This window comes from Macaca mulatta, chromosome 6, assembly GCF_049350105.2.
Source record: "Macaca mulatta isolate MMU2019108-1 chromosome 6, T2T-MMU8v2.0, whole genome shotgun sequence".
Classification (NCBI taxonomy): domain Eukaryota; kingdom Metazoa; phylum Chordata; class Mammalia; order Primates; family Cercopithecidae; genus Macaca; species Macaca mulatta.
This window is the reverse complement of record NC_133411.1, coordinates 32,399,174-32,419,276: the sequence shown is the minus strand read 5'-3', so window position 1 is coordinate 32,419,276 and position 20,103 is coordinate 32,399,174. Positions and strand designations below refer to the sequence as shown.

The following is a 20,103-nucleotide window of genomic DNA, read 5'->3' as shown; positions in this document are numbered from 1 at the left end:
GATTTGTGAACTTTGGAAGCTCTGTGGGTGTGGGCTGGAGGTAGAAGATTGGGGTCAGGAAGAGGATAGGGAATTTTTTGGGAGATTAGGATTGTACTAAAGCAGTGACATGGAAAATTGTGGTGGGGGGAAGCAGGGACATAAATTAGTGGGGAGGATAGACAGTTTTGAGTGATGTGATTTGGTGACTGATTAAATACAGGGTGTAGGGGAGGAGACTGGAATATACCCCTGTGGTTTTTCTTGGGTAAATATTCATCTCTGATACTCTTTGAAAGAATTTCTTATGTAGCAGAGGCCCCTTCATGCATCCTTGAGCACAGCTACATAAAATAAATTGGATTAAATGGAACCTATTTTACAATTCAACCTCATGTTTGTTGGTGTTAAAAAATGAATTTGACAGGGCACTTTCAACTAAGGACTGATGAGTCATAAATCATCAAGCAATAACCTTAGGACCTCAGCAAATTTCTCACCATTCTTCAGCACCTGCCAGAATCCAGGCTAACATCAAAAGCTTTTTAGGGTTAAAACAGATAGCAACCCCTTGTATATTATAAACACACAAATGCAATGGTATCTTTCAAAGTAATTGTATTGGGAGCTTCAAGGGCAACAATCATTTTTTTTTTTCCTCTGAGGAGTAGCAGGCACTTATTCCTGTGATTTAGCACATAGTAGAAGTTCAACAAATATTTAATGTGTGAAAGTTGATTGTATCTTTGAAGAGCAGAAGCCCCTTTAAATGACCTTCTCTTGACCGACCTACTGGATTAAATGACATTCTTCATTCCTTCTTGGAGCATACTATTGCCCAAAGCACTCCGTGAGTGCTATGCCTAGTAGACTGCTCTATTTGAGGGTAAGACCATTACCAAAAGTTAGCTGGGCTTGGTCCTAAACCTGTTAATGTTATTTGAACTGGTTATGGTGGTTTTGCAAGTTAATTGCATTTTACTCATAAAATATAAGGATAGAATGGAAGGGAGTTGATTGTTTTGAAAAACGTTTTTGAAATATTTGGTAGAGGTGAGTTACTAACAATTGCTGTTCAAATAGATGTATAAATAAATATTAAAATCTGGAACATTCACTTTAAAAACCTGTACTTTGTTAGTGTGTTCTTTCTCCACTTTAAGGAAAACAAAACTAGACATCATAGATGGTACACTCTGAAAGACAACAGGGAAATCCCATCAGTTGTAATAAAGACATTCAATATTGCTTTGGGCTGACATCAAAATAATAGCAAAAATATACCTTTATTTGCTTTTAAGTTAAATAAATGCTTATGGAAAATACGCATCTAAAACTTCCCTGTGCTAACCAATTTCATTTTTGTATAATTTATCAAATACTAGTTTCAGTAAGTTGGATAAGATGTCAATACTGTTTTTTTTTCTTGAAAGCAGCATATATTAGAGGAGTCTGTGTCAGCATTTAAACAGAGGCATGGACATTCCTGTCTCCTTAACAACCTGTTCAAACACACCATTGGGTTCTAGCCTTTTACATCCTGGTGCTGGATAGAGACATTAATTTTCTCATAAGGTCATTTCATTGCATGTTTACAGTTGTCTTCACATGATAAGCCATTCCTATCAGAGAAACAAAACATTAGGAAGGCATTTTTGAAGACATCTTAGAATATCAACTAAGCCATAATTTGAAACAGTCATCAAGTAGGTTCACACCATTGTTTCATAATGTTACACACTGAACAACTACATTCCACTGAACACTAGAATATTTCTCATTTTGTTTTTGAGAAATGATCAGAACCAGAAATAAATATTTTTGCAGGACTGATTTGGCATTTAAATAGGAGGTTGCATGCCAAGAAAAGGCTCCTTGGATATGTAAGGAATGCTCTCTCTATTATGAGCTATGGGGAATTCTTTTCACAGCTGTGTCGGATAGCTTTTAGGATAACTCCATGGACATACCCTGTATTATTCCCTCCTCTTGAATGTGGGTGGGACTTATGACTTGGTTTTAACCAATAGAATATGGCAAAGATGATGGGATGTTACTCCCATAATTAGGTTAGTTTGTCTGTCTACCTACCTACGTGCATATACGGCTCTGTCTTGTTAGCATGCACTTGAGAGACTCTTCCAATAACCTCAAACAAACAAGCTGCTATGATATAAATTGCCCATGAAGAGCATCACATAACAGGAAAATACGGGTGTTCTCTAAAAACTGAGGGCCTCAGTCCTATACCTGCAAGGAGCTGAATTCTGAATTCTGCCAACAATCATATACAGTTAGAAGAGGAACCTGAGTTCAAGATGAGAATGTGGGTGGCTGACACCTTGATCGCAGCCTTGAACAGAGGAACTAGTGAGTTGTGCCCAGATTTCTGAGCCACAGAGACTATGAGATGATAAATCTGTGTTGTTTTAAATTGCAGAGTTTGTAGTACTTTGTTACACAATAGTAGAAAACAAATACAGTAGGATCAGTGGGCCTTTTCTTTTGGTTTTATTTCTGTCTTCCTCTTTCCTGATGCTACTTCTCCTACTAGCACTTAACATTAGTTTTATTTTCACCGGACCTGTTTGGAGATCCAGATAACTATACCCCAGCAAGTCGCCTCAACCCACCACCCCATAGTAAACCAGAGTGATACTTTCTATTTGCCTATGCAATCTTACACTCTATCCCCCAAAAAGTAGGAGGCATAACTGCAAATTTTGTGAATGCATTAAATGTAAAAGTTTCTTCCAATAGGTATTTCTAAAATACCTGTTAATATATTGTCCCCATTTTCTCTGTATTTATCTGTGAAAGATGTTTCTGAGTGTCTTCTGTTTCTGGTAGGTCTTCCTAATTTACTAAAATTGATTTAGACATACATGTTTTATTTATTTTTGAAGAATAAAGGAAATCAAATTTGTAGGAAAATAAAAATATGTGTTCTCACTGGATTTATTAGATCAAGAGAAGAAGCTTTGTAGATGTTTTAGAAAAACAGAATCATGAGTGATCATATTCTGTTGATTCCTTTGGAAATATATCCAGTACACTCCTGCTTCTTTTATTCTCTCCCCCTTATCTTTTTCTCCTTCCACTTTTTCGCCTCTCCTCAGTCCACCATAGTTCATTCCTTCTACCAGCGTTAGCTGGCAGATCCATCCTGTGCACAGTGACATAGAGCGTTTTCTTACGGAAATACAATCCACAAAGTGAAAGTTTTCTTTGATTATTCATACCTGCATGTGTTTTCCACCTCCTCAGGAAGTTTTGGAAACTTCAGAGGCAGAGGAGGGCAAAAGACCAATTTTATCTAAAAGTTCTGTTGACCACAGCACAGTCACTCTTGAGTCTGTCTGTAGGGTTACCACTGATCTTGTGGAAGGTCTTCAGATGGAGTAAATAGATAATATTCTTGTCCTTAATGCCCACAGTTCTTTTCAAACATACAAGCTGAGTTTCTGACATTATTTTGTGTTTTTATAGTTGCTCTGGAAAAGCAACACAATGCTGATTGCTAATTGGATTCTGAATAAAGCATATTTGTATGTACATGAATTTGCCTACATGGTCACCTTTAACGTTAACGGGAGGGTAAAAGATTGACTTCGTGTCGTGTGCTGAAAGGTTTTCACTTTCCAGATGCCTTAGAAAGTGAAGGAGAGCACTTATGTCATTTTCATGCCAAACAAAAGTAAAATGTTTTTTACTTAATGATGAGAAATATTTCTCAGCTCTACCCACGTGGAGGGGAGTGAAAAATGGCTCATCCACTTTCAATCAAGTTATCTGCATGTCAATAATGAAAGCAGATCTTTTAAACAACAACAACCAAAAAAAAAGTAGAATAATGTTTTAATTTATGTGTTGAAGACCCATCAGAAATTATCTCTTTGGACCAACAGAGAAAGTAAAGGAAAGGAAAATATTTAAAATAAGATATAGAGGGAGATTCTTCAGTCTGTCTAAATGAAGAGCAAGCGTTGCAGGAAGATACACATTAATCAAGTAATTAACCTTTCAATAGTGTTATTTATTTTGGAGAGCAATTTTGCCACCCCAAGAATTATGGCCAGACATTTATTTTACCAGATTAAAAAAGATAATGTATGTTAACTCTTTAATGGTTTAAAGAGTGCATGTCATCTAAGTGGCTGACAGATTGCTGTGTAACTAGAGCCGAGGAACCAGCGTGCGGGAATAGGCTGTCACTCAAGCAGATGTCATCTTTGCAGAAGCTCAGAACACGTCTTTTTATTATTGAAGAGCATTGTCATGTTGGCAGATTCAGGGACAGAGTCTGAAATAAAAAATCTTCATGCAAGGAGAAGTATGTCATTCCCCAGATCTGCTTAATGCTTTTTCTCCCAAGACTGAAGGCCTTCTAGGTCATTGCTGGTCATTAGACTCAATTAAAAATTAGGAACAGAAAATTGATCTTCACCTACCTCCAAATGCATCTGCATTAGGTGGCACATGGATGTTAAACTTGTTAATAATTCAAAACTTGGCGTAGGCATATTTTCTTGAAACTGAACAGTTTGGAGAAAAAGAACATATCTAGGTTACCCCAGAGGAGAAAACAAATTACCTTTTGCCTTTCTGACATCTTATTCTCCTTCAGTGCACCTGGCCAATCTCCACCTGGCAGTGCTCTCAATCACCCAGATGGAAAGGGAGTTGAGGTGGCCCCTACAAAAACTGATGAAGTTCAGCCTTACCACTGGTCTAATAGAATGTGCTCTATAGTGGAACAGACTACATTATATGCATCTGTCTTTCAGGGACCAATAGGCTGACTACATTCTTTTTTTGCACCATAAAGCAAAGAAATATTTTTCTGACTGTTTCCACATTTACTTATCCATGATATTATCAGTAGATTGCTTTTATCATTATGCTTAGTTCCATGAATAATACTTTAGTGCTGTAGTTTGCTTAATACAGCATTTATCTAGGATTTTCTATCTTCTAGTATATGTAGACTAGAAATAACACTTCTTATAATAATATGAGTATTTTACTTTCAAGATGTTCAGATAATATGGGAGAGCAATATGATGGATGGTGTCATGTATATGTACAAAATGATAAAGCAAAGCACTTAGCTTTTCTGCATACAAAGCTTGCCAATTGAGTATTAAAACTTGTTTAGAACTGTTGATTCAAATTCATCAAGGAAATGAATAGAATATTTGAAGACCTGACAATATCTCTATTTCTATTCCCGCCCACTGACCAGAGAGAGCTGTATAATGCAAAATTCGAAGAGATTCAGTTACTAAACAGAAGTCTCTAGAGGATAACCATAAGAGTTCTCATTTACATCACAGTTCTTGTGCAAGTTAAGAAGGAAGGATCACAAAGTTAAGAGTCTATTTCTATTTGAATAATTTCAATACATTACCAGAGCTAATTTTCTATAATGTCCCTAAGACTGTAAGCGGAGACTTTATACTCCCTAGTCTCTTGTGATCAAAAAAACTTCCAAATCAGACTTGCAAATCGCCTTCTCATCACATCAGTAGAGCTGCCAGATAAGAAAGTCTTGTAAGAAAGGGAACAACCAGAGTGCATTCATTAGTGTCATTGTACTCTAATTGAAGAAGTGACTTCTTTTGTATCCTAAGATGGAAAATCAGTAAGCTTGTGACTGGACTCCTTACATGTAGCTCCTGGCTGAATGGCAGAACAGTACTTGCACATTCAAGAATGCCTGTGATGACAGAAAATACTATAAAATATAGAATCTACTCTTTCAAGTTTACTTTAAGATCATGATTGCACTTGAGATACCATTTATTGCCTGTTGCTTTATAAATTGTTGAAAAAAATCCTCTCAAAAGGGCGTTTTTCCATTACTCAGCTTACTATTTTACATTTAGTATCTTTAGTTGTGAAGACATGACAGGTCATTAATATGTTCTTTATGGATCTTTAATATGCCAAACCATCTTGATTTCTGTGGGAACAGCTGTTCTAGCACCATGCTTATTCCAGTAGTAGCAATTATACCCCCCCCCCCCCACCGACCTCTTTAAGCAGAAGAAGGTGCTACTTCTATAGCCTCATCAGGATCTAAATAAGCACTATTTGACTCAAGCCAGGGATGCATTTTGAAGGAAATGAAGACAGATCCCAAGGGCATATATTTATCAGATCTATACTTGGTTTTATTACATAGGTTGAAATGTGAAAATTAGACCATTTTATTAAAATTTTATATTTATATATTTTTGAGCTTCAATTTTCTTACCTGGAGATTAGTATTAATAATTCCTACTTGACCACAGTGTCTTGGGGTGAGAATGGGATGATGTTTGTGGAAATGCAGTGCAAACTGCATGAAGTGATGTAGAAGTGGAAGTTATTTTTATGGGAAATAATTGTTTCATATCTACTGCTGCTTATGTAACGAAGTGTATCTTGCTAGCTACTGAGCTCCTCATATATGGAGAAACTAAAGCAGAATTTGTCAGGGTTACTCTATAATGACACGTTCAGGGGAAGGGACGATTAGCAAGATGATTACATGGTATCTACCAACCATAGACTTCTATGACCCTTTAATTTCATTTACAATTACATTTAATTGTAAAGCGTTTTTGGAGGGAGTGATGATGGGCTTGCAAATATGCATGTCAAGGGATATATATCAAAACAATGTTTAAAAATTTATACAGGTGTGGTAAAGATATTTGATTTGTGTATTATTAAGAGATGACAGGAACTCATTCAAGGTCACATTTGGCTCATGCACTCAAGTCTTTTAAAAATTGTTACCTATTCAGGGAGACCTGAGGACCTTAAAAATAATTCTGCCAATCTCCAAGGCAAAATGAAAAGTCTAGTAGCTCTTTTTACCGTGTTATTTTCTTCATAAAGCATAGATTCATTAAATGTCCCAAAAAAGGCACAAATGAATATTCATTTAGACTGGAATGAATGCTGAAGACACTAACTCTAGTTTTTACTGTTAGTTTAATAAAATATTTCCCATGGCTTGGATATGTTTCAGTTTATTCAATATTAAGGCCCCCTTGCCCTGTTTTTTTTTCCTGTCGTTGGCAATATCCATCAGATAATGACCTGACAACCTAACCTGTCTTACTATGCAGAATAATCAAAGTAGGTGACTACCAGCCTCTAGGAGAATTGTATCTCCTGCTTCTCAGTCTAATGGATGTGTGTCATAGGAATTCCCTGCAAAATTGTGCCTAGGGGCTTTAGGATCCAAGTCAAAGGGATTCATAAAATGAATGTGTTATAAATCTAGCTGTGGAAGATTGATGTTAAGGCTCCTTAAATGCTTGCTAAGTCTATTCACAAAAAGAGATGGTACAGTTATCTCCTTTTTAGTAGCCTGTCATTTTAGTGCTCTTTAAAGAAATCATTAAAGATATTCGAAGTTGTCAGAATCAGAGGGTTCATGTTTTGGAGAAATTCCAGAAAAGAAACTCCTTACATAGAGACACTCTCAAGACAATTTAGGTATAGCAGAATCTATCTGGTAAAATAGATTAATAGAAGGCTTTTCAAATCACAAGTACAATAAAGTTAGTTTTACTCGTTCATTCATTTATGTATATATTTATAGAGTCTTTTATATGTCAGATATAATTCTAGGTGCTTCTCAAGAAGGAAGAAAACATATAGTGCCTGCTTTCATGAAGCTTACAGTATGATCAACTTTTAATCTGTGGAAAAATATAATTATGCTATAAGTTGTCTGATGTCATTGGCAGCATTGGCATGTTGCCCTTTGATGCATACTTTTAAATGCAGTGCCTAAAGTGCAGACTGGTAGATCTTTGAAAAAAGTCACCAAAGTTGACAGCGAATACAGATACTGAGAGAACTGCAAAACAAGTCACGTAGCTTTATCCAGAGAGAATACAAGAAGCTCATAGGTACTCTGACAATACAGTAGTTCAGCTCATTGCAAAGAGTCATAACTTAAGATTAGTGTTACACTGATTTGCTGATCACACACACACATTTCATTGCAACTCAGTAGAGTGGAACTGTATATTGTCACAATCCATACCTTGTGGAAACTACGGGGTATTGATGTTGGTGGTCCTTCACGTTCACTTCCAGAGTCCTAGGCCACCTGTTGTTGTCTGTCTCTTTAGGCTCCAAAATTGTGCTTGGGCAAACTAAATGGATGATTGATGGCTTTTAGGCTTTTAAGAAAAGGGCATATCTTCACCTTTAAATTCCCATGTTTAAAAGCTTGAATTCCACCATTAGGCTACTGTCTAAATTCTCAAATGTCATCAGCAAATCACATGAACATTTACTCATTGAAATTGTCCTAATGAAAAGGCTTAGAACTAAGCCTTGCAGAGAAAGAAAACGAAGACGCATTAGAGAGTTCCATACTCATGAGATTCTTATACTCCAGCTTGAGAAAAGAGTGACTATCAGGTTAAATGCTGATAAAAGATTGCAATAGCATTTTATGATTATAGATGCTTTTACATGGGATAGTGCTGATGAATTGCCAAATGAATTGCACAGCCAGGCCTTTGGCCTATTTTATTGGGCACAGGAGGCTGAATTCTATTATTCTTGTTGCTCAAGAGGGCTCATCTTCATGAGTTAAAATAGCTGAGCTTCCTCTACACCCGTTAAGAATTTGGTTTCCAGCTAACAGAGCTTAAAGAAGGAAGAGCATTTTAATTATTTTCTCCATTTCTTCTTTACTCCCTGCCTCTGTACAAAGCAAACATGCTTCTTTGGTGAAAGTTATTTTCCACAGTTTTACAATTCATCACCCATCTCTGAGTGTCTCTCTCACTTTTTGCTTTTAAGCTCAGTGTTCAGACATTTATCTTCACAGAGGTGAACAGAGGGAACATCTTTAAATATGGCATCGATACAATATGTCCTGGCCCAGATGCAAGCCTCTTAAGTCAGTTTCCCTCAATCTTGTTACTACACATTAGCTCTGAACAGGATTATCTCCCAGCCTGCCAGTCAAGATGTTCAGGGGGAAAAAAAAAGGGAGAGCAAAGAGCTTTTGTGCTCATCAGTTTGCCTTGGGACTGGTGGGATGAAAATTTGTTCTGACCTTACTTTACTCATGTGGCTATGAATTGCAGTTACTGCTGTATATGTTGCAGGAAAAAAAAAAAAAGAAAACTGATTGGAAACACACACACTCCTTCGTTATATATATGGATTTCCAGAAAATTACACAGAAATGTTATCTGCATACGTAATTTATAGCATAGTTTAATCAATACTTAAAGAAATTTAGCAGATGAGTCCTAATAAGTGATTATTTAGATTAGATTGGTTGGGAGCTAATGAAATAATTAGCAACATTTTAATGTGATTAATTTATAGCTGTATATTAAGTGCTCAATTAGTTTAAGATATCTGAGTTCCCCAAGTGCTGGCTGAAGAAGGCAAATGTCTCAGCAGTGGTAAAGCTGATTGAACTGAAGTTTTCCAAGTCTTTGAAATCAGCTGTTGCTGTATCAGCTCCTCAACATATTGAGCCCAGGGCATGGCTTCAGGAGGGAGCGCTAAAAGTAGACGCTGGTAGACCCAGGGGATTCAGCAAGTGAGGAAAACCTTTTTATGATATGACTCATCAATACCCCATAGACGAACATAAAAGGCAAAATGTTTAGGAGCTGTATTAGGCCATTCTTGCATGGCTACTAAGAAATGTCTGAGACTGGGTAATTTAAAACAAAAGGAGATTTGTTTGTCTCATGGTTCTGCAGGCTTTATAGGAAGCATGGTGATGGCATTTGCTTGGCTTCCTGTGGGGGGTGGTGCTCAGGAAGTTTAAAGTCATGGTGGAAGATGAAGGGGAGCAGGTGTCTCACATGGCAGGAGTAAGAGAAAGTGGGGGAAGGAGGTGCCACACTTTTAAATGACCAGATCTCATGAGAACTCACTATCATGAAGATAGTATTAAGCCATGAGGGATCCACCCCCATGATCCAAACCCTCTCACCAGGCCCCACCTCTAGCTTTGGGGATTACAATTCAACATGAGATTTGTGTAGGGACAAATATCCAAACTACATCAGGAACGTTTGAGTTATAGGTTATGGGGGTAAAATGTCACTGCCATCTCTAAAACCCTTCAAGCTTGTATACACAACTGAAGGAAAAACATCTTTCATGATCATAGGAAGCTCCCTTATCCTTAATGTATCTGATGATTTTGTTTTCCTCTTTGTTGAATAGACTTTGTGACCGTTATAACTCTGCTTCTTTATATTTTATTTTTGAAAGTATTCAAATACAGTTTTAAGCTTATCCAATTATATGTATTTCAAAAATTTACAAGTTTGACATTTTTAGATTATAATCTCCTCAAGAACAAGAACATATTTTCAACTCTGCTGTATAAAGTATGTGCAAAAACCTGTGAAAGGTCTTGAGATTTTGATGAGACTGATGCAGTTTCATAGATGTTGGAAGAATGCAGGAGACTCTTGGGTCAGAGGCAAAAGACTTTATTATTCATAGTAATAGTAGTACCCAAAATTATAGATCTTCTGGCATCTGTCCCCTAAGCCCCAATTCCTATAGGGCAATACAAAGAGGGCCAGGTGACATCTGCACATCCAGTGGGTTGCTTTGATGGAGGGGAACCCTAAGCTTAGGAAACCCGAATCTATTATAACGGGTAATAAGGATGTCTGCCTTTTTTGTTCTAGAGGGAGACATTATTTCTGTCTTCTAAGACTCTTCGTTACACAAACATTGTTGAAAAAATTTGTCAGGAAGAAAGGCAGCTGGTGTCTCTGCTTGCAAGATGTGCAGAAATATGGGAGATCCATGAAGAATTTTCTCCCAACAGTACCCAGCAAAATGTCTGTGGAGGAACTGAGACTGATTGTTACAAAGAAGCAAAGACAGAGGTTAACCTGATCTCGGTCTTCAAGCAACAAAGTGGAAAGAGTTTCATCTATGGTCCTTGGGCCTCTTATTAGGTAAAACAAGGAAAGTAAATGAAATCAGATTTCGAATCAGTTGTTACTTATTTGAGTTACAAACTAAAATACTGTTGTTATGTGATATGGTTTGGTTCTGTGTCCCCACCCAAATCTCATCTCCAGTTGAAATCTCCATGTGTTGAGGGAGGGACCTGGTGGGAGGTGATGGATCATGGGGGCAGTTTCCACCATGCTGTTCTTGTGATAGTGAGTGAGTTCTCACAAGATCTGATGGTTTAAAAGTGTTTGGCAGTTCCTCCCTGGCTCTCTCTCCTGCCACCTTGTAAAGAAGGTGCGTGCATCCCCTTTGCATTCCACCATGATTGTCAGTTTCTAGAGACCTGCCCGGCCATGCAGAACTATGAGTCAATTAAACCTCTTTTGTTTATAGATCACGCAGTCCCAGGCAATTCTTTATAGCAGTATGAAAACAGACTAATACATTATGGAAAATCCAATTAATGTAAAAGTGAAAGCCCTGCTTCCCTTACCTCATCCCACTTCCATAGGGGTAACTACCATTAACATTTTGGTAAGAGAAAAGTAATTCTAGTGATTAAGGCTGTACAGTGGTATCATTGACTTCTGGGAAGTATTTTCCTACCATAGACAGGATGAACCACTACTCATCAGGCATATTATGGTAGACAAGATGCTCTTTAGACAAATGCTCTTCTATTTAAATTCCGTAACTCTGGAAATAATTAACCTGTTGTGCCTTTACTGAGTATATAATTTACTTCCATTGTTTATTGTAAGGAATTACTCTTATTTATTACTCATTTATTTTTCCTTACAATAAACAATGGAAGTAAATATCTGTCTATCAGCTTGGCTTTTAGCAAGCAATCATTATTTCTAGTGGTGGTGAAACATCTGGTCAATAGGTCTCCAAGATTTCAATATCCTCTACTCATTAACTTTCTTCTATTGGGTTCGAGTCTACTTATCTAATGGTAAAGAGAAATTAGGAGCTTTTCTCAGTTTGTGCTAGCCAGTATTCCACATATCCACTTTTGTTAATGTTCCATGCTTGGCAAAGATTGGTGGCTTGTGTTCTGAAACAGAGGGCATTATCATATTTTTTTTTTTCTGAAAGGAGACTGTATATTGATTCTTTTCATATGATAATTTTCTCAGGGAAGAGAATAGGAGATTTTGAATATAAACTATAGTTGCTCATCAGGGTAAGGAATGCCAGATAAGCAAAATAGGAATGAATTTGTTAAATATCAGTTTTCCAAAATTACGTTAAAAGTTAAAACTATGGAAATCAGTTAAAACTATGGAATTTTATGGCAAAATCAATATGATCGTTAAGTGAAAATTACTGTAAGTAAGAAGAAGGCCCATTTTATTTTGAAGAATGGTACATTTCCCCAACACTTGGAATCACTGTGGTGAGGTGGGACTATGAGGGATGGGTTTGGTGGCTAAGATTTGCAGGGAGTGGAGGGAGAGGTGCTAACAGAGCTGGGGACTGATTCTGATGCATGGATCACACATTTGTTGAATGGTTTGGGAGAACAAGTGCGAATGGTGGAGTTATTCTACTGTCTGTGGGCTTCACCTTCTTCCCACTGATGAATGAAAAACTAAAAGAGTTTGATATGCCCTGCTATTGGTTTAGTAAAGCTTTGGTCTCTAACAGTGATATGATTTGGATCTGTGTCCTCACCCAAATCTCATGTTGAAATGTAATCCCCAGTGCGGGAGGTGGGGTCTGGTGGGAGGTGATTTGATCATGGGGCGGTTTCTCATGGTTCAACACCATCCCTCTTAGTGCTATTGTTGCAATAGTGAGTTCTGGTGTGATCTGGTTGTTTAAAAGTGTGTAGTGCCTTCTCCCTCTCTTTCTTCCTCCTGTTCTGTCCATGTAAGATGTTCTTGCTCCCCCTGCACTTTTTGCCATGATTGTAAGTTTTCTGAGGCCTCCTCAGAAGTTGAACAGGTGCCAGCATCATGCTTCCTGTACAGCCTGCAGAACTGTGAGCAATTACATCTCTTTTCTTTATAAATTACCCAGTCTCAGCTATTTCTTTATAGCACTGTGAGAACAGACTAATACAACAATATCCCAGTCTGCAAAACAGAATATACTTGATACTAGAACAGTACCAAATCTTAAGTGAATGTGACAATTCAGGAGGCAAGGCTCTAGGGCCCTTCTTATGAGACTATTTCAAATTTGATTCTGAAAATGCTGTTTTGGTGCTCTGGCTATTTTGATTAGATTCGCAAAGAAGGCTATACTTATAATATGAATATGATTATTCTGAATATGAATTGAATATGAACTTAGTGCCTGCAACTCCAGGACTTTCTGTGAAGTAAAATGGATGGAACTATCTTTTTTTTTTTTTTAAATAGGGTCTCACTCTATCACCCAGGCTGGAGTGCAATGGCAAGATCATGGCCCACTGTAGCCTTGACCTCTCAGGCTCAAGTCATCTTCGCACCTCAGCCTCCCAAGTAGCTGACAGGTGTGTGCCACCATGCCTGGCTAATTTTTTGCAGAGACAGCATTTAGCCATGTTGCACAGGCTAGTCTTGAACTCCTGGGCTCAAGTGATCTGCCTGCCTCGACCTCCCATAATGCTGGGATTACAGTTGTGAGCCACCATGCCTGACCTAGAGCTATTTTAGATACACTGTCCTGTATGTCGTAGAGTGAGCCACTTGAACCTTCCAATTTGTTTAATCACTAAATCTGAGATCTTTGTGTTCTCTCTCTGCATAATATGCATATATACATAATATATGCATATTGTATATGTACATATATATATAATTATTTTTCTTTCCACTATTTTTCCCTGATACTCTGAGATAAAAAACACATCTCCAACATATGCATTAGGATTTACCCACTGAACCTATATTAACACATAATTCAGAAAAGCAGATGCAGACGATGTGAATCCCCTTTAAGTCCACTCCTTGCTTTGTTTAAGCTCCCCTTATCCTGTGTTGTGAACTCTGTACATGAATCGGTGTTTGTTTTCTTGGCTGCTTTACTGGTGGAATTAGACTTTCAGTGTGTTTACATCAGTTCCCAGTATCCTGGTGAGCTCTGTTTTCCTCAACTCTTCCCTATAATATAACCAAGGAAACAAACAAAACCCGTCTAAGGCTTGATAACTTAAATAATTAATTCAAAGAGGGAAGTGGTTTTGACAACACAAAAGTTAAACAAGATACAAGAAAATCACATTTATCTTAAAAGTCCAATACCTGTCCATATCTTTTAAGTTCTGATTAATATCCTAAAATCTGTAGGAAGTCTTGTTCAAGTTTAATTTGGAGCAAAATTGTGCTAAGTTCAGGTTTTTAACAGGCATTATGGGTGATTTCTTTTAACTTTTATTCATGTGATAAAATTACATACACATTCCTGTTCAGAATATGCATGCATGACCTTTTTTTTAATTTAATTTTATTTATTTATTTTTTTTTGCAGATAAAGGCTTGTTTTATTTTAATGGCTGATCTATGTAATCATGGAGACCTGTATGTACAAAGGGGGAGCTTTTATTTCTTGGTCTCTTTCTGCTTGGACAAAGTCTTGATTTTCTCCCCCTTCTTGGCCTGGAGGCGCTCTTCATCACACTTTTGTGCTTCCTTGGTCTTAGACCTGCGGGCCTCAGCCTGGTCAGCCAGGAGCTTCTTGCAGGCCTTGCCTGCCTTCAGCTTCTGGACGTATTCCATGAGAATCTGCTTGTTTTTGAACACATTCCCCTTCATCTTCAGGTACAGGCTGTGATACATGTGGCAATCAATCTGCTTAGATTCACGGTACTTTCTGAGCAGCCAGTGCAGAATCCTCATTCTTATCAAAGTGACCTGCCCTGGCATTTGGGCATTTGGCCGTATGCTTTTGCTTTCCTATGCACATGTGCTTGCCCTTCTGGTGGCCAAGGTGTTTTTCCAGAATCGAGCCCAGGAATGGACAGTCACAGGCTTCCAACTGATCAGCCCATCTTTGATCAGCTTCCAGATCTACTGATGGGAGTTGGCATTGTCGATTTCATTGGTCTCATTGGGGTCCAACCAGACCTTCTTCTTGCCATAGTGGTGGATGCTAGAGGCGAGTCTCTTCTGAAGCCTGAGCATACTTATGGCTGTGGCCACAGCAGCGAAAGGAATGAGGAAAGGGCTCTGTATGCATGACTTTCTATAGCCCCCATTAACTGGAAATTAGTTATCATTCTGGAATGTTTGCCTCTCAGTAACTTGTCACAAGGGTGCAGTGAGTCAAATATGACTGGCAAAAAAATTACACTCTGGTTTCCTTAGTTGATTTCAGTCACAGAAGGCTGAGGAATTGATCTGTCCACGCAAACAGAACTAAGTGCAGTGGTCACCATTTTTTTCTGGGTGGTTCTAACTCTCACCATTCTCACAGAGGCTTGGCCAGTCTCCTTTCTATCTCCTGGGCTGACATTTGCTTTCATCCAGCCTGCTGTGCTTCACATTCATATAGACATGTCCCATTATGTTAGAGATTTAGAGCCTGTGGTGCCTTGCACTGGTTAATATCATTCTGTGATATTTATTGAGCACTCATAACGTGCTAGGTGCTGTAACACTGCCTGTATGATGGAGTCCGCTGTGAGCACAGCACAACACGGCAGGTTGACACACTGTGTATTTTTCCTAGCTTTAATTTCTTAGGCCGAGATGGAATTATTGTCCCATTTTTCTTCTCCATGAGGAGCATTTAACTTCATTCTATATTGTGTTCCCTGCATGCCTACTGACAATCTGAAGATAATATCACTTGGTGCTTGAAGCTAGAAATCCTTATTTGTTCTGATATCACATAATTTATGTTTGCAATTTCAGGCAGGTACCAATTTCTCAGAGTGTATGGTGTTTCTTGTAAGAACATTCAACAAATTTATCTCAGCTTCTTTGAAACTAGAATTTAAAAACTCAAATATCTATATTTGGCTCAATAACCACAGACAGTAATGACACCTCTAAGTAGCTAATGCAGGCGTGTAATTTGCTCATAGCCCTGATTTAACTTTATTTACAGATTAAAATTGAATTGCAGTTGATTTATTGATATAATAGGCAGAAAGTGATTATCAAGCATCCATCACTGATAGAGGAAAAACCAATCAAATTATGTTTCAAGGTTTGCTTTAACCTAAACTAACTCATCACCTTCTAAAACTCAGATGATTTGAGTCATATTCTCCCACTAAAGTCAATGAGCCACAACTCCCACTAAACTCATATCTGCTCCTTAAAGGCATTCAAGAGTTATACTAATTTGCACGACTACCAGGTTGTTATAAAAGGAAATGGCAATCAGCTGGAGATTTAGTGTCTGTACTTTCTCCCCATGTATGTAGCCATGGTAATATTCTTTAATGTTTATTGTAAATCCATAAATGGGCTTGGTCGCATGCTATCCATGATATGGTATCGACCTGTGCATACAACTCAGCTGTAAAGGTGTTGAGTAAAGGGTGCTGGTGCTTTCACTAGTGACATGCTGATTAGAAAATGTGTCCCTTTGGAGGGAGAACTGGTATCTGTCTGTGTTCCAGAAAACAATGAAATATCTTGATTAGAAGCAGGTGATGATGCTGACTTTTGTCTTAGACATTCATAACTCTACTCTTCAGAAGGAGAAAAAGTGTGAGGTGGGAGAGAATGTAGCAGAGCAACATCAGACATGTCACCCTGTGCCAGGGGTTGAGCATGGTTCCCTGGGGGCTGTGTTGTAAGAGTGGCCCGGTATGGATTTCCCTCCATTCTTATCACTGAACACTGGCAAGATAAAGTTAAGAAATCCAGTGCTGCACTATTTCAGAGGCTTGCCAATGTCATATGACAGCAGCACTCATTCTCATTACCTGGGGGCATTCTTAACTTGGAAGTTCTATGTTTATGCACTTGCAAATTATATACCCAGAGATACACTTTTAAAAAAAGCTATCATTCTATGAAGTATGATGTGAAACTTTTAAATATAATATTTACATTCATCCTCATTTATGTTGCTGCTAGTTATTTCATATATCTATGAGAGAAAATCTTGCTGTTGTCAGTAATTGCTATTTTAATTATACCCGAGCCCTAAGGAGGTTCAGAGAAAGAGTGTAATTATTAGAAATCCAAGGGCATTGAGCAGCATGTTCAAGTTTGTTTTTATCACATTGTTCATTTTTACCTATCGTGTTCTACATTGTTAATTCTTCAGACATTCATCTGTACTTTAGAAAATGAAACTCCGTTTGAATTGTTCCCAGCATCATGTTCTCCAAATCCAGTAGACGGTGCTCCTTGACTTCAAAGAACATTTCTTGTGCACTTAAGTGCCACAGGGAACGGAGAAAGATGAAAGAAATACTTTCTCTAATTATATATAGGTACATATTCATTTTACTGTCCCATCCAATATTGCTGATCCTCCATGATAAACTTTTTTTTCTTTAATGAGTGTATTTTATACTCATGTAACCTTGCTCATTCTCTGCCATGTTATGCACATTTACTTTGCCCATTATCCAAATGTGCATTATTCAAAGAAAAGACAAGTAATGATATGATTCAGATATCATTTACAAGAATCTCTGGATTGGAAGTGGGGTGAATACAGAGAAACTCTCATTTGACTTCTTTCATTTATAGCTGCAAAGTATTCATACAGGATACATAAGATTCATTAGAGAGGAAGCTGCTAATCTCAAAATAAATATTTTCATTTTAAAAATAGAGACTAAATAGGTATTAGACCAACTTTCTTCTAATGTCCAGTGTCAACCAGTGTGCAGCACCCAGCCCATGCCTAGCACATGGTTGAAGCTCATTTGCTCTTGGTTCCTAACCTATCCATTCTTTTTCACTTAACTGTGTTTCCCATTAGTGCATGATACTCCCCAGGAAGGATATATTCTCTCGTGATATTCTATGGGTTACCTTTGTTTTTGTGCTGTTCATCTCATTACAAATCTTTCTATTCATTCTTTTTCACACACACACAAAAAGGCTGCATTGATCATTTCAGCATCCACCTTTAAATCTTGTCCCTGCTCCTGCTAACAACCATGTCTCTGTGGCTCCTTCAGATCCTGGAGTTCTCTGTAAAAATATCATGGTTCTCACTGTAACACTGTGACTAACATCAAGACCATTCTAAACAAACACTTGGAACATTTAATCATGGGAATTTAGAAGACACAGGAAGTACTGTGGGACGTGAGATTCTCTATGTTCATTTGCATTGAAAAGATAACTGATTTTCAGTTTTACTTTGGGATGCTATGCTATGCATTGCTATGTTTATTTAGAGGTGGCTACATTTCATAGCTTGCAGAATATTTCACTGAGAAATCATATAAACTTTGACAAATATTTTGTTTTATTGTGAGAATGTGCTAGTTGGGTTATTCTAACAGGAAGGCGAAGTTCTAGCTTTAAATGCCATTATCTGTGCACGCTTGCTAGGCTTCTAACTTTGGTGCAGTGCTTTCAAAGATTACCAAGCCCCAGGGTACCTAGGGAGCATTAAGCACAGGCCATTGAGAGGATAAACCATGCATGCTTTGTAAGCATGCACAACAAATACCCATCTGAAAAAGCACTTGCTTTACGTATTCAGTGACTGAGTTGCAAGCACCGGCACCTCAACGCCTCTGCTTAGTGAGAAACTCATTTCATATTCTATTTCATTCAACTGATATTTCATTTAGCCCCTGGAATAGTTCATGCATTAGTCTAAGTCCTAGAAAAATAAAGGTGGATATGCTGCAGTTCTTGTCCTCAAGGAGCTTATGGCTTAGGGATAAGCCATATGCATCCATATAGCAGGTGTCGTGCAGTGAGGTAAGTATTAGCCAGTTACAAACGTGAATGGACATTGATGTTGCGCTATGAAGAGTGAGTTAAATTATGCCAGTCAGAAAGGTGGGAGGAAGGGGCCTTTCATAAAGAAGGCAGCATGATCCAAAGGCAGGGATGACAGAGTATGGGGTTTTACTCATGAGTGAGCTCCCGGAAGTTGTTAGGGCCAGAAATACAGGTTTGGGAAGTTATTGACTTTTTGGCAGTTGCTGAAGTCACGGGAGGATATTATTGAAGGAAATAATGTAGAGAAAATAAGGAAAACGCCAACAATAACAGACAAGTGTAGGAAGAGAATATAGTAAAAGGGACTAACAAAGGAAAGTCAGAGAAGTTTAGGGAAAAGCAAGTGTGGAGATACTGAAGCCAAAGGAGGAGCTTGAAGAAAAATGAGAGGTTGACATGCATATTCCATGGAAATAGATCTAAAAAACACCATCTTAAAACATTGGTGGTCCTCCTGCATACCAAAGGATTTTTGTTGTTGTTGCTATTTTAAGATGTTGTAAGATATCACTAAAAATGTAAATGTTCTCAGAAGAGATTTTGTCCCATGTGGACATATTGAGTGTCAAATCAGTGTTTTCCTCTCCAATGTTGGAACCATGGCATAATTATAATTTTATAAGGATGCTGAGATGTAATTGTTTTTTTTTTTTTAGTAGGCCTAGGGTTAGTTGTGGACTACATTGAGAAGTATATGAAATCAGTTTTGGCACCCCGCCTTTATCTCGAGCCAAATTCTAGAAAAGATGGTCTGCTGGTACTTAAAAGAGAAGTGCTAATAACTCACAGCCAAAGTGAAATCACTCAGAAGGGTCTTGCCAAGTCCCTCTTTTGAGTTTGATAGGTTGTAAAATCCCTCTTCTGCATTTGATAGGCAGCACACAGATACTATCCTTAGATTCAGAGGCTGCTTTCCCACAGAGAACCGAACAATTAGGGGAGCCTCAGGAGATTAAGCAAGGAGTGTTAACCAGGTGATCCTTGCATATCTGGGGGGAGGACTCTGACCCTGCGTTGTTCAATATTTTCATAGCAATTTAGATGAAATCCTAGGGAATAAACCAATGGAGAGATGCCACAGGGAGGCAGATATCAATTGTGTAAAAGGTAGCCCTGTCTCGTAGTCACAGCTGTCCAAAAATGATTTGGGCTTGTCAAAGGCAGAAAGCTCTTAATCACTGGAGGGATTGAGTGCTGTAAAATCCTAGATGTTTCAGGGTCATTTTCTGCTTATGGGGAAGGATTGGATTTGGTCACCACTGTTTTCTTTCCAAGTCCAGGATTTTCT

The 20,103-nt window shown here is 38.0% G+C and overlaps 1 pseudogene; it reads right to left on the bottom strand.

Annotated features, from left to right (window-relative positions):
- Positions 1 to 14,480: 14,480 nt before the first annotated feature.
- Positions 14,481 to 15,062, bottom strand: LOC695435 (large ribosomal subunit protein eL19 pseudogene; annotated as a pseudogene).
- Positions 15,063 to 20,103: the final 5,041 nt, after the last annotated feature.